This window comes from Equus quagga, chromosome 14 (genome assembly GCF_021613505.1).
Source record: "Equus quagga isolate Etosha38 chromosome 14, UCLA_HA_Equagga_1.0, whole genome shotgun sequence".
Classification (NCBI taxonomy): Eukaryota; Metazoa; Chordata; class Mammalia; order Perissodactyla; family Equidae; genus Equus; species Equus quagga.
This window is the reverse complement of record NC_060280.1, coordinates 14,599,371-14,612,293: the sequence shown is the minus strand read 5'-3', so window position 1 is coordinate 14,612,293 and position 12,923 is coordinate 14,599,371. Positions and strand designations below refer to the sequence as shown.

General features: G+C 50.1%; 1 protein-coding gene across 2 annotated transcripts in view; it reads left to right on the top strand.

Annotated features, from left to right (window-relative positions):
- The first annotated feature begins 11,358 nt into the window (after positions 1-11,358).
- Positions 11,359-12,923, top strand: part of INSC (INSC spindle orientation adaptor protein) — a 126,755-nt gene continuing 125,190 nt past the window's right edge. Inside the window, exon 1 of one of the 2 annotated variants that reach the window (XM_046684833.1) lies at positions 11,359-11,418. The gene's annotated coding sequence lies outside the window, so the exon portion shown is untranslated. Of the gene's footprint in view, positions 11,419-11,806; positions 11,837-12,923 lie in introns of those variants that run through there. The other variant, XM_046684832.1, reaches the window with a different exon arrangement.

The following is a 12,923-nucleotide window of genomic DNA, read 5'->3' as shown; positions in this document are numbered from 1 at the left end:
ATGAGCTCCTAGAAGAGAAAAAGACGTCGGGTAAAATCTAAGGAAATCTGAATAAAGTATGGACTTTAGTTAATCATGATGTATCACTATTGGTTCATCAAGTGTAACAAATGTGCCATGCCAATGTAAGCTGTTAATAAGAGGAGAACCAGGGTGCAGGATATACAGGAAGTCTCTGTACCATCTTTGAATTTTTTCTGTAAATCTAAAACTGTTCTAAAATTAAAAGTTTATTTTAAAAAATTAAATAATTTCTTTTTCTAATTATAAAATAAAATAATGTAGAAAATTTAGAGATTACAAGAAGGAGAAAAAAAAGAGTGGAGTGTGTTTCATAGTTATCTCATCATCCAGAGAAATCCACTGTTAATAGTTTGGTGTATATTCTTTCTTTTATATCTTATGTACATATATATACAATTGTATCACACCAAACTTACTTCTTCGAAACCTTCCTTTTTCAGTGTACATCTTCCTATGTCATTCGATGTTCTTCTGTTGCATCATTTTTCATGTTCGTTTCACATTCCATTGAATAAATGTGCCAGAGTTTGTTTAATCAATCCCTTATATGCATGTAAATTATTTCCATATTTTCATTATTGTAAAAATGCTGTAATAATCATCTTTGGAGCTGAATTTTTCAAAATATTCATATTTATGTCCTTACGGGGAATGTGCATGGGCACAATCTGGCATCATCTTAATCTAATTTTAATCTAATGTGACACCATTTTTTTATCCTTTCTAGAAGTGGGATTGTAGAGTCAAAGAGTAAATGCACATGTAATTCTGGTAGATATAGCAATATACCATTTTGCATTCCCACCAGCCTCACCAACTGGATATGCTGTCAAATTTCTGATGACCAGACACAGGGGGAGATAGAGCTACATGAACAACAGACAACAGATCCAGACCCAGAAGCTCAAATACAGGGGGGACAAATAGGAAGAGAAATGCTAGCTCGATATGGGGGACACTGTCTGACAGTCAGAGCTGTCTAATGACAGTATGGGCTTCACAGGAAGTGATAGGCTCCCTGTCACCGGAGGTGTTCAAGGAGAGGCCAGATGACCATTCAACAGAATGTGGTAGAGAAGGTTTCAGAAACTTGGCATCTGGACCAAGGACCTTTAATGCCTGGAGAAAAATGCACAACCATGTTGATTGATTGCCTCCTTTTAAATCTATGAATCCATGACCATGAGCTTTAATTAGGCCTTTATTGTTGCCAGGACATCACATGTCCTTAGTACATTCATTCTCTCATTTACTTGTAGATCATTATTTCATATCTTATCCTCAAAACCCCTATACTGCCTCCACCATCCTTATTCTCAGCTCCTGACCCTGCTTCCTACTTCACTGAGAAAATGACAGCTATCAGGAAAGAGCCTCCACAGACTCCACCAAAACTCCTACCCATTACTGGTCTGTTCCCAGGTATCCTTCTCCCACTAATGACCATAGATGAACTTTCCATGCTCCTAGCTAGAGCCTTTTCTTCCATTTGTGCACTGGATCTCAGCCCTTTTCCATTCCTCAAGGGCATCGCTTCACCTATTCTCTATCTACCTCTGCTCTCATATCCTCCTACTCACCTCCATCCTACCCTTGTTTGCTCGGCTCCACCTCACTAGTCTCCTTGCTTTTGCTCGGATACCTGATACATTCTTGCCTTAAAGCCTTTGCTTTATTTCCTTTTTTTGGAAAACTCTTTTCACAGATAACTATCTGCAAAACACATAACCTCCTCACCTCCACTTACACTAACTGGATTTAAAAAAAAAGTCTGACTGTAGGCTCTTTACAAGAGGTAGCTAAAAAATAAGAATAAAGAATGGGCAAAAGTAAAAGAATGAACAATTTATCATGCAAACAGTAACCAAAATAATGGTAGTGTAGCTATACCAATTTTGAATAAAACTGACTTTAAGGCAAAAAGCATCATAAAGATAATGAGGGTCACCTTATAATAAAATTTAAAATTTGACAACAGGATATAAGAATTGTAAATGTATATGCACCTAATAACACAGCCTCAAAATATGTAAATCGCAAATCCACAATTATGATGAAACATTTTAGCACACTCTCTTATTATCTCCTAGTATGGGAATGGTCCATTTGTGTCTCTTTCTCCACTATTAGAATATAAGCATCCCAAGGTAAAATATTGGCTTGATCAATTGTATCCCAAGTGATGTGCGTAGCAGCAGGCAAAGGGCTGGCCTTCATTCATTGTTTGCTGGACTAAACTTCATTCGGCAATAGTGAGGTCAATACGTTCTGAAGTAGCACATTCTTTCTTTGGGAATGCTCTTACTCTTGGAAGGGTCTTAGTCTTCTGGATTGAAACCTGTCCTCCCCACTCTCCCCAGCTTTTCTTGGGTATGTGACTTGGTCATGTGATTCGGGCTTGGATGGGTTCTGGAGAATTTCCCTCCAGAAAGGATGAGTTGGTCTGAGGCCAGATCTTTTAAGTCATAGGTGGGCATTAATTGCAGGAAATTTAAAGTAGATTGGTTTTTTCTTTCCTGCAGAGTCCTAGGCTGGGTATGGTTTCTATTAGAAGGATCCTTCCTGGGCGATTATCCATCCATCCTCAATAATGTATCTTGGAGTTGGCATTAAGGCTCTTCAATTATTCAAATTGTCAGAGTTTTCATCTACTGGTGAAACTTTTCTGGAAGCTCTTGTGGCAGCTGTTGCGTGTGCTTGATGGCATAGCTAAAGCTCTTGCCTGTCTTTGGCAGGCCCTTAGCCAAAGGCTGTAAATCTGAGTCTATCAAGACCATTATGGCAATTTAGTGGCTTTCTGGAGACTTCTACAGAGAGATTTAAATGAGAGGGAGGCTGTGGGCGTTTAGAGTTTGTAGGTCTCGGTTCTTCTCTTGGGTTCTGGTTATTTTCCATTTGTACCATGCATCCTCCCCCGTAGCTTCTTCATCCTTCTCTGCTCTGCTCTGTGTCTTGAAAAGCTGATTCTCACTCAAGCCCCCTGGGCTCTCTGGTTGGATTCTGCCAATGGCTGCACTGGCTGGAGATCAGAAGGAGGAGCAGAGAGAGGTTGGGAAATTTCTTCTCCACTTTGCTGTCATGGTTTGGTCATCACCTCATCCAGGGTTCCACAGCCTCTTCCATGGTTCCAGTGGAGCCAGACTTAGATGTGATAATAGTTTCCCACAGTCATCAATCCCTGGGTACCTCAAACCAGTTGTTATCTCTTAACTCTGACCATAAATAGCCCCTCATTAAGTTGTCTTCCAAATCCCATCTGAGTGGACTTCTTTTCCTGCTGGGACCTGCCTGGCATATGAAAATGTACAGAATATGCATTCTGCATGAAAGATGACCCTTTCCTTACTTTATGGGCTCAGAGTCCTTGTCAGATACACCTGGGAGGACACTTAGACTAGATCTCAGGTGCTGTAGGCTCTGACTCAGAGAAGGAGAGACAGTCACCTGGGCTCACAGAGGTAAGAGCTAAGCCTCGGATCCTTACCCCTCATGATGTGCTGGTCCCACTAACTGCTGGGCCTTCTTTGGTGCTGTCTTCACCAAGGAGACATGGGGAGGCGGTACAAATTAGGACTTTTTAACTTGTAAGCAACATTAAAAAAAAAAACCTCAAGTCAGCTTAAGGGAAAAAAGAAAAATGTTTTTAGAATATAGGAATGTCTCATGGAACCTTCAGGACAAGGAGGCTCTTGGGTCTCAAGAACCAGGAATGCAAACGCCCTTCTTCAGGGAAAATTCTTGGAAACCCAAGTTCTCTTCCTTTCAAGGGCTGGTTTTTCTATCTAGCTCTTTCTGTTTTTTTAGCATCTGGTTCCTAGATGATCTCTGCCACTTCTCTGCTCCGCCACGCTTGAACCACTCCACCGTTGTTTAGCAAAGATCCAGTATGTCCCAGGCACCGCACTAGAAGGTAGGGCCTCTGTTCTTGTGGAGCAGAGGGTGAGAGAGACAGACAATAATCCAACAAGTGAATAAACAAGGAAATTTTGGAGAGTGATAAGTGGTATTAACAGGGGAATCACAGGGGAGGGTTCTATTCTTTTGGGTGGTCAAGGAAGACCTCTTTCAGGAAGATGATGTGACCTGAGACCCTAATGCATGAGAGAAGAATCATGTAGAGTCTTGTGAGCCAGAGTAAAGTGCAATAATAAGAAGCTGCTGAAGAGTTTTAGGTTGGAGAACGTGATCTCATTTGCATTGTTAAGGGATGACTCTGACTGCTTCGTGGTTAATGAAGTTTGGATGGTGAGGGATTCAGGACTGAGGTAGAGCAGACAGGATGCGCTGACCCCTTGGATGTCAGGGGAGGGGGATGGGGAGGTAAGAGGAATAAAAAGATGACTCAGGTTTTTGTTTTGATCAGCCGGGTGGAGGTGGTGCCATTTAATGACTTGCCTTGATTCCAACTCTAACCAGTCGCAGAGCCTCCCACTCTCTGGGTGGGGGAAGTTCTTTCCCGACCAGGTTCCACAGCTTGCTCAGTGGCTCCCAGTGCCCACCCTGACTGCCTATTGACAGGCCCCATTCTCTCTGGGAACCTGGGTCACGTTCTGCCGGGGCTGGGAGCAACGTTCTCCATAGTGGCGCACACAGGGCCACACATAAGGTGTCCTCCAACCACGGTGAGGCAGGGCCTCAGTGGTTTCCCCTTCTCCGGATAGACAGTAAGCGCCCTGCAATCCCTGTTTGGGACACTTCTCAGATCTCAGACGTGGAGTCAGCCCCTGTCCCCAAACTCAGATCTGGAGTCATTGAGTTCTGGCTTATGTGATTACTGCCGCTGGCTTCATTTCAAATGCGTGTCTTTCAGCTCCAGCCTGGCCACGACTGTCACTCCTAATCTGCTCTTTCCCCTGCTTCTCAGAGGAGCTGGGCTGTTCCTTCCTTGACAACAAGTGGCCTAGGACCACTCTTGGAAAACCACCACCCTGGGACCTGCATATTTGCACAGTCACTCAAGGCCCTACCCCCACTTCTGCCCCTTTATTCACCCCAAGTCACACAGCCTCCCCCTTTAGAAAAGGACCCTGCCAATTCTCATCCCATATCCTACGTAAGCCAGCACCTGGCCTTCCGTCTCTGCAGCAGGAGCACTTCCTCCTGCTCCGGTGAACCTCTGCACCTGTGTCCTTGTGTGGTACCCTGTGAAACTCGTGGAACCTGGAGTCAGACAGACGTGGGTATGAATCTCTGATCTTCCACTCACTGGCTGTGTGATCTTGGGCGAGCTGCTTCACCTCTCTCAGCCCCCTTTCCTTACCTCTAAAGCAGGGTAGTAATGACCACATTAGATTGTGGTGAGACACAAACCAGGTAAAGCGTGGAAGTGCTTAGTAGAGACAGGGCTGGTATACAGGAAGCAGGCCATGCCTGTTAATGTAGCAGTGGCTATTTTTATTGCTATTTTTCCCTTCTCCCCAAGACCTCACTTCTTCAATTACCCTCAAACCTCATCTTTTCCCCTGAACCCTGGGAGCACAAGACATGGAAGAAACAGAAGACTCACGCTGGAGAGGCAAAGTGGCTTCTAGAGCCAGGCCCTTGGCAGGCCTCCTTTCAGAAGGACATCTGAAGCTGTCTCCAGGCCAGCCAGAGCAAGCCCCTGCCCACGGAGTCACCCCCTCAATTAGGTACCAAGACAGTGACAGAGGAGCATTGGCCTGCTGTGTCTCTGCTGAGGTTGTCCTGCTGTTTTTGTAAAGATGTTGCCCCTTAGACTTTGGAAAGAGGGCCTCCGTCTCAGCTCAGGATGCAGGCCCACTGCTGGAATGGTGAAGCCTCCCCAGGAGGGTGCGGTTGAGGAGGCTGCCCAGGAAGGGGTGTGCTCGCCTGGCACCCTGATGGCCTGTCCTCCTGAGCTGAACAGCCTTTGATTTATCGTTAGGGGGGCAGAAGATGCAGCCCCTCCGTGGTTGAAAGCAGTGGTCCTCAAAGTTTAGTGGACATCCAAATCATCTGGAGGGCTTGTTAAAATGCAGCTTGCTGGACTCCGGCCCTGGAGTTTCTGCTTCAGTATTTCGAGGGTGAGGCCTGAGAATCTGCATTTCCTATCTGATCCCAGGGGTTGCTGATGCTCCTGGCTGAGGATCACTCTTGGAAAACCACCACCCTGGGACCTGCATATTTGCACACTCACTCATGCTTTTGCATCCTTTCTAAGGCTGGATGCAAGACAAGACAAAGGGGCAAGAATCTTGGGTTCTTATTTTCACTGACTTGCTCTTTGGCTTTTGCTCTAAGTAAGCTTATTACTTTAAGTAAGACAGGGAATTGGTTGGGAGCATGCTCGGGAATTTCCCTGAATTCAGTGAACAGTTGAACATTAAGGCCTAGAAGGACAGGGCAGCCCTGGGGCTCTCAGCAGCTGGAGTTCAGCTGCCTGCTATCCAGGGCGCTCCAGTCAGGTGATCTGGCCACTAACAGCCTCTAGTCCTAACATCTAAATGCTGATGAAAGGTAATCTCATTGACTCACAGGGGACAGGACCTTCCTCCCATCCCTCTCTTAGCCAATAAGCCACAGCAGGTGTGTCATGATGAGGATGCAGGAGCGGGTCAGGAAAATGGGCAAGGTGCCCCATAGCCCCCACTGCCCTAACCTGAGCAGCTGTGATCCCACAAGGGACCTACTACAGTGACCTCGACCACAGATCCTTTTCCTTTCTGGGCCCCAGTTCCCCCATCTGTAAAATGAGGGGTTTGGATTAGAACCTCATCACTAGACCAGTGTTTCTTAGAGTGGGCCTGCATCATCATTGCTTGAAACACTTGAAAATACAGACCCACGGGCGCCTTGGTGTGCTGGTAAATGGTCCACAACAGGCTTTCCAAAGCAAAGCAAAGCAAAGCAAAGTAGCATACAAAATGCCCTGATCTGTAGTGTTTGCCCAGTTCTGTGGTGTTGAGTACTCCCACCGGGGCCAATTTCAAGCTGCCAGAGTCACTGAACATGGCCTTGGGAAGAGGGGTGCTCCCAGGCTCCAGCCCACCGGAGATCTCTGAGGGCCTTTCCAGCCCTTCCATGGCCTCATTCGAATCATATTATAGGTTTTCACACTGGCCCTGGGAGTTGGGGAAATTCTCCCTTTCGAGAGCTTTGCAGAGGAAGGCCTTCAGAGATGGGCGGGCCATTGCTCAAGTCAGTCAGTGGTGTGTCCGCATCAGCCTGCCTGGTACTCTGTGGCCGGATTCACTTCTCCCTGCCCTCCTGGAGTGCCCTGGTGTGCCATCACTCTGGAGGCAGGGCAGTGTATCCATGTGAACGTCTTAGGGATGCAGGAGTGATTGCGGGACGAGAGGCTGCAGTGCTGGGTACTGGGATCCTTGCCCATCTCTCATCTCTCTGGGTGGGCTGGCATTTCAGCTGCTGTCATCATGACTTTCTGATCTGATATCTCCATCCCTGGACCTGAGAGCCTTCCTGGTCATCAGCTATTTTGGGGCAGATCCCTCATCTTGATAACTTTGTCTGAGCAGGTGGAGGACAGAGTGGAAGATGCCATGTGCTGAGGCAGAGAGAGCCACCACAGAGCCCATGGGAGATCCACCAGCAGACAGCAGGGCTGGTGCAGAAGCTGGGAAGATGGAGGTTGGGGAGGGGAGAGTACAAACTACTGACAGGAATGTAAATTCTTTATTTAGGGACCTTTCAGACGAAACTATTTGTACCCTGAAGTTGGGTTACACATTTAGTTTCGAGCTGGAATGGCCTCTGACTTTCTCTTATTCTGTAAGGCAGTGGTTCTCAAGGTGTGACCCCCAGATCAGCAGCATTCACATCACCTGGGAACTTTTTGAAATGCAAATTATCAGGCTCAGAACGTCTCCCCCTCTGAGAGCCACTGTCTGACACCCCATTCCGGGTTCACTGGTGGGGGTTAAACACTTCTGTCTGGAAAAACTCTTTTCCAATGCAGATGCCCCGACAGGGGTGCCATGCTGAGCTGCCCTCAGACCACAGAGTAGATGGGCTCATGACAGCAGAAACAATGGGGAATCCTGGGATGGGGTGGGGGGAACCACGGGAGACAATAGAGATAGCCCTGGATAGGACAGGCCTTCCTGGGCGCTTGCTAGTGGGACTGCTTTGGAGGAGTCCCAGGCCAGCACAGCCTCTGCTTGGAGATGTCTAGCTTAGTGGGGAAACTTCAAGCAGTGGGCAAGTCCCCGGACTTCTATCTCTTCTGATCTCTTCATCTGCAGGCCTGTTCCCTCAACTCCGGGGGCTCTGGACTTTGCTACCTGCCCCCCATTGTGGCCTTGCCCCTCCTCTCCCCATTCCTCCCCCACCAAAGTCTTACCATCTCTCTGTAGCGTGGCTGCAGCTCTTCTGGACAACGCAGTCTCTGTTCTGCCTGGGGCTTTGGCTCTCGTGCTGGGCCTTGTCCTGTGGGCTCTGTCCAGCCTTATCTGGGCCAGTGGACTGGGAGCCCTCCTTGGCCAGCCTCTGGATAGTGACCAGAGCCTCGGAGGTGCACCCTACATGATCCCTTCAGCAGAGCGCCCCTGAGCCTTCTTCCAGGGACCATGTAGGGGATGCTGTGCAAACCGGCTTTGGAGCTGAGGCTGGGGGTTGACTATTGACCTGGCTGACTGAACCGTAAACCTGAAATCTTTCCTTCATTTAGGTCTGAACTTGCTCTTCCGGAAGTGACTTGTGAAGCCGATGGAGCTGGTTTTGGCCATTGGGAGGGAAGAAGAACATGGAGTCAGGCCAGAGGGGACCTTTGTCTCATCCAGCTCTGGACCATTCCTGAGGCACCTGCTTTGGTAGAAGAAACCATTTGTGGCTGTGCCTCCGAATGTGTGCATGTCTCTCTCTATCCGTATGCCTCCCCGTTCACCCAGGAGGCTCCCGTGCACATCTGTGTAGAGTCTCCCTTCATCTCACAAGCTGTGAGGCCACAGGCAGCTGATTCAAACTACCTGACCTCCATTTTCCTTGTCTGTATAATGGGAATAATAATAAGTTCTACAAAAAGCTACTGTGGTGGCAAAATGAAAATGTGCATAAGCCCTTTAGCACAGTTCCTGGTGCTCTTGTGTTAGGTTATTATTACCAGATGCCTAATGCAAGTTACCTAACCTCCCTGTGCCTCAGTTTCCCCATGCGTAAATTGGGAATAATACCAGAACCTAGTGGTGTTGTGAGGATTAAAGAGCTTGATACCTACAAAGTACTTGGTACCATGCAATAAACGTTAGTGATGATAATGCGTTTTGTCTTTCTGTGTATGGTTGTGTCTGGGTGAGCATCTCTGAGTCTGTGAATGTCTCCAGGCATGTCTCTCGGCTCGTGTGTGTGTACATGTGTACATGTGCGTGTCTGCATTTATATGGCCAAGCAGGCCCCTGTCTCTGGGTGGAGTTTGCTGTTGGCCCAAGCCCAGACTCCCTGAGCCAGCCAGGGCCAGCGCCGGGGATGGAATTTCCATTAAGAATTAAACAGGACAGCACTGGGAAGCCAGGCAGGCAGCGGGGAGGGGGTCGGGGGTGAGGCTTCAACTCTGAGCTCCCCTGGGCAGCCTCAGTTCTGAACTGGCTTGGAGAAGGCCTCTGCCACTTCTGCCCTGAGTTATAGGCCTTGCTGGGGCCATGGCCCAGAAGGATGGGCAAGGAGAGAGGAGCTGCATGCAGGGGCCTCTCTAGGGAGACTTGGAGTGCTGCGGCCAAGACTGGAGCCATGAGGCGGCCCCCTGGCAACGGAGAGGCAGCCAGCGAGGGTACAGGCCCTTGGAGCCTATGGGGTCTATGGGGCCAACAGGAACCCAGGAGGCTGGGCTGTGCTGTATGTATCTGGGAAAGCGTGTGCTTGTGTGTGTGTGTTGGGGAATGCAGGGTGGGGGGCATTCATACCAAGTGCTGCAAAGAAACATCTAGCAAATCCTTCCTAGCAAACTGTTCTTCTCTTGCCCTGAAACCCAGGCACAGAGTTTGGACCTAGAAATAAAAGATCTCTAAGGTTTTTTGCTAACATTTATCCTGTTTATGATCTAAGCCTCATTCTATTTCTAGCATATTAAAAAACATCTTAGATTTCCAGATACTTTTACATCCCTGATCTCATCTCATACTTTTAACAGCCTTATGAGGTAGGCAGAGATTATCATGATCCTCACTGAAAATATGGGAAAACTGAGCCTTAGAGAGGTTAAGTGACTTGTCCAAGGACACACAGCTAGAAAGCAGTGGAGGCAGGATGTAAAGTCAGGTCTCTTTGAGGACAAAGTCTGGATTACGTTATTACACTATCTGACCCACCAGAAACTGACTCAGAGAAAAGATTCTGCAAACTTTCCCCATTTGAGGAAGGCTGTGGCTCCAGTGCGAGTGCCCAGCCAGGTGGGTGGCTGGGGGCCCAAGCTCTGTCCCCAGGCCCTAAGATGGCCTTTGTTGAGATAGGAACTGAAGCCCCTCTCAAGGGTCTGGAGACTAGAATCAGGTTGTCTTAGATGGATGGAGGCTGGAGTCGAAGCTGGCTTGTCTGAGGGGAGTGACTGCGCACCCACAGAGCCTGCGTGCCCGGACCACTGAGGCAGTTGAGCTAATGGCAGGAGCTGCCATGTGTCCAGTCCCAGGGGCCAGTCATTCTCAGCCAGGGCCTGACAAAGGACAGGGACACTAACATCGAGGAAGAGGAGGCTGCAATGGACCTGGGAGCAGTCATTGTGTCATGGAGATGGGGCTGGCCTCCCTGTCCCTGAACACATAATGTGAACACGTGGGCATAGTTTGCACATGAGGGATTTAGGTTAGACGCCAAGGAGAACTTCCTGCCAATAAGAGGGTTCAAGCTTGGGAGGCTAGGGGCTGCTCTTCCCTGGTGATGCCCGAGAGTGGGAGTGGGTAGAGGCCCTCCAGGCGCCCCCCTTCCACCCGCCGGGGATTCATGGCTGGGTGCAGGGAGCTGGATGGAACGGCCTTGCAGCCTCCCTCCAGTTCAAGAATGCAACATTCCTGAGCTTTTGGGTAGGAATCAGGCTTCTCTAGACTTGGCCATCTGACACAAAGAAGTCTAGAGAGGGAGTTTGACGTGCCCCAAGTTAGAAGGAGTCTCTGCAAGCATTGTCTGTAATTTTTGGCAGACCAGCGACCTGAAGGTGGGTGATTTTATCTGGGTGACTTAGGTTCCAAAGGGAAGCACCTGTGGTGAATAAACCAAATCGCATTCCAGGCATTTGGGGGCTGGTCAAAGTTTGGCGGCTCCCTGGGCAGAACGTGTGCACCGCGCCCAAACCCCTCCTTGTTCAGTTTCAGCTCCAAGGAAAACGATCGCGGCGCATTTCCTTCCCTGTGCAGATGTTGGCACGCGAGGCGCATGTGGGCACCCCCGCCGGGTCGGCTCCGACGCTCCCGGGGGCTTGCCCGCCGTGACTCCCCCCACCCCGGCCCCGAGGTGAGCCAGGTCTCTAATTAGCCCTGACCGCGTCCCCATTCCAGTGCTCTCCACAAACGAGAGAGCGATGTTTCCACCTCCGGGGGCACCAAAATAGCCTCTCGGCCCGGCCAGACTCCAGGCAGCGGTGGCTGTCGCGGGACAGAGGCTTGGCAGCGAGCGCGCTGTTGTGGAAGGTCCTGCCGCCGCCGGGGGCGGGCGGGGCGGGCGGCCCCCGGGGCTGGGCCGGCGGAGAGGGCCACTCGCACGGCCTCCGGAGCCCGGCCGCGTCCTGCCACCGCCCGCGCTGCGCCCGCCCGTCCGGCCGCTCGCTCAGAGTAAGTAGACGCGCTCCGCCGGCAGACACAGCTCAGGGGCCGGTGCGGGATCTGCCAGCCTAGTCGGGGACACAGCACGTTTGTGACTATTTGGATAGTAGGTATGTGTGTCAGTGTGAGTGCTTGTGAGTGGAGCAATTGCCAGTTGGAGGGAGTGTGTCTGGGCTGGTGAGGTAGCATGTGGAACTTTCTAGCATGTGTCCCAGGGCGTAAGTGTGGGTGGAGAGTGTCAGTGTGTGTGGGCCTGGGGTGTGCCCCCAGGTGGCATGTGTGTCTGTGTGGCACGTGCTGCCCTGTGTGGACTGTGTCTGTTCTCCTGGAAGTGCATTCGTGTGTGGGGTGGGAAGGCTGCACGTTGGCTGAGCGGTTGCGTGTGTGGATGGATGCGTGCGTGTGTGAGCGGGGGAAGGTAGAAGCTGGGGGTAAGAAGTGTTACCTGAACCCAGCCTTTCTAGGGTGACCTGACTTGTCCCCGACTCGGGCGTCTTCTCTGTGGGTCATGCAGCTTTGGTTTCTCAGGACTTTGAGGAAGACAGGAGCTCAGAGCCAACAGTGGAGTGAATGGGACTCTGAACAGCCTTACCTGGCTGGCCAGGCTTGGGCAGACAGCCAGGGGGGCCCCCACTCTCATGCCAGGAGGAAAGGCAGGAGGACAAGGGGATGAGCGGACCACACAGCCAAGTCCATCCACAAACACGCGCAGGGCACCCACACCTATGCGCACACAGCTCCTCACGTGTCCACGCATTCCTGCCCACACACACCAGCCTTGCACACACTTCCTCTCAGGACATCCCCGCAAACACTCACCCACTTGCAACATGTATATGTGGACAGTGACATGTATGCAACATGCACCTACCCATATAAGATATGCATATACACAAACATGCGCCCTTGGATTGACCCACTCTCAGCCTCCAGGCCCCCTTTTATGCTCCCCTTTAGCCAACATATGGCACCTTGGACAATGAGTCCAAAAATCTGGCCTCGGTCGGGAATGTCTTAAGTCAGAAGCTTTGGCTGGGGCGGTCAGGGCAGCTGGTGGTACAGTGCCTTCAGGTTGTTCCATTTGACCTGGAACTGAGGCTATTCTTGGAACCTGGCCCTCGGGCTCTGGGACTCGAAAGCAGCTTTCGCTCTCCTAGAAGTGCAAGGGCCAGCCTGGAAGGCTGAGGCGAGCTCGGC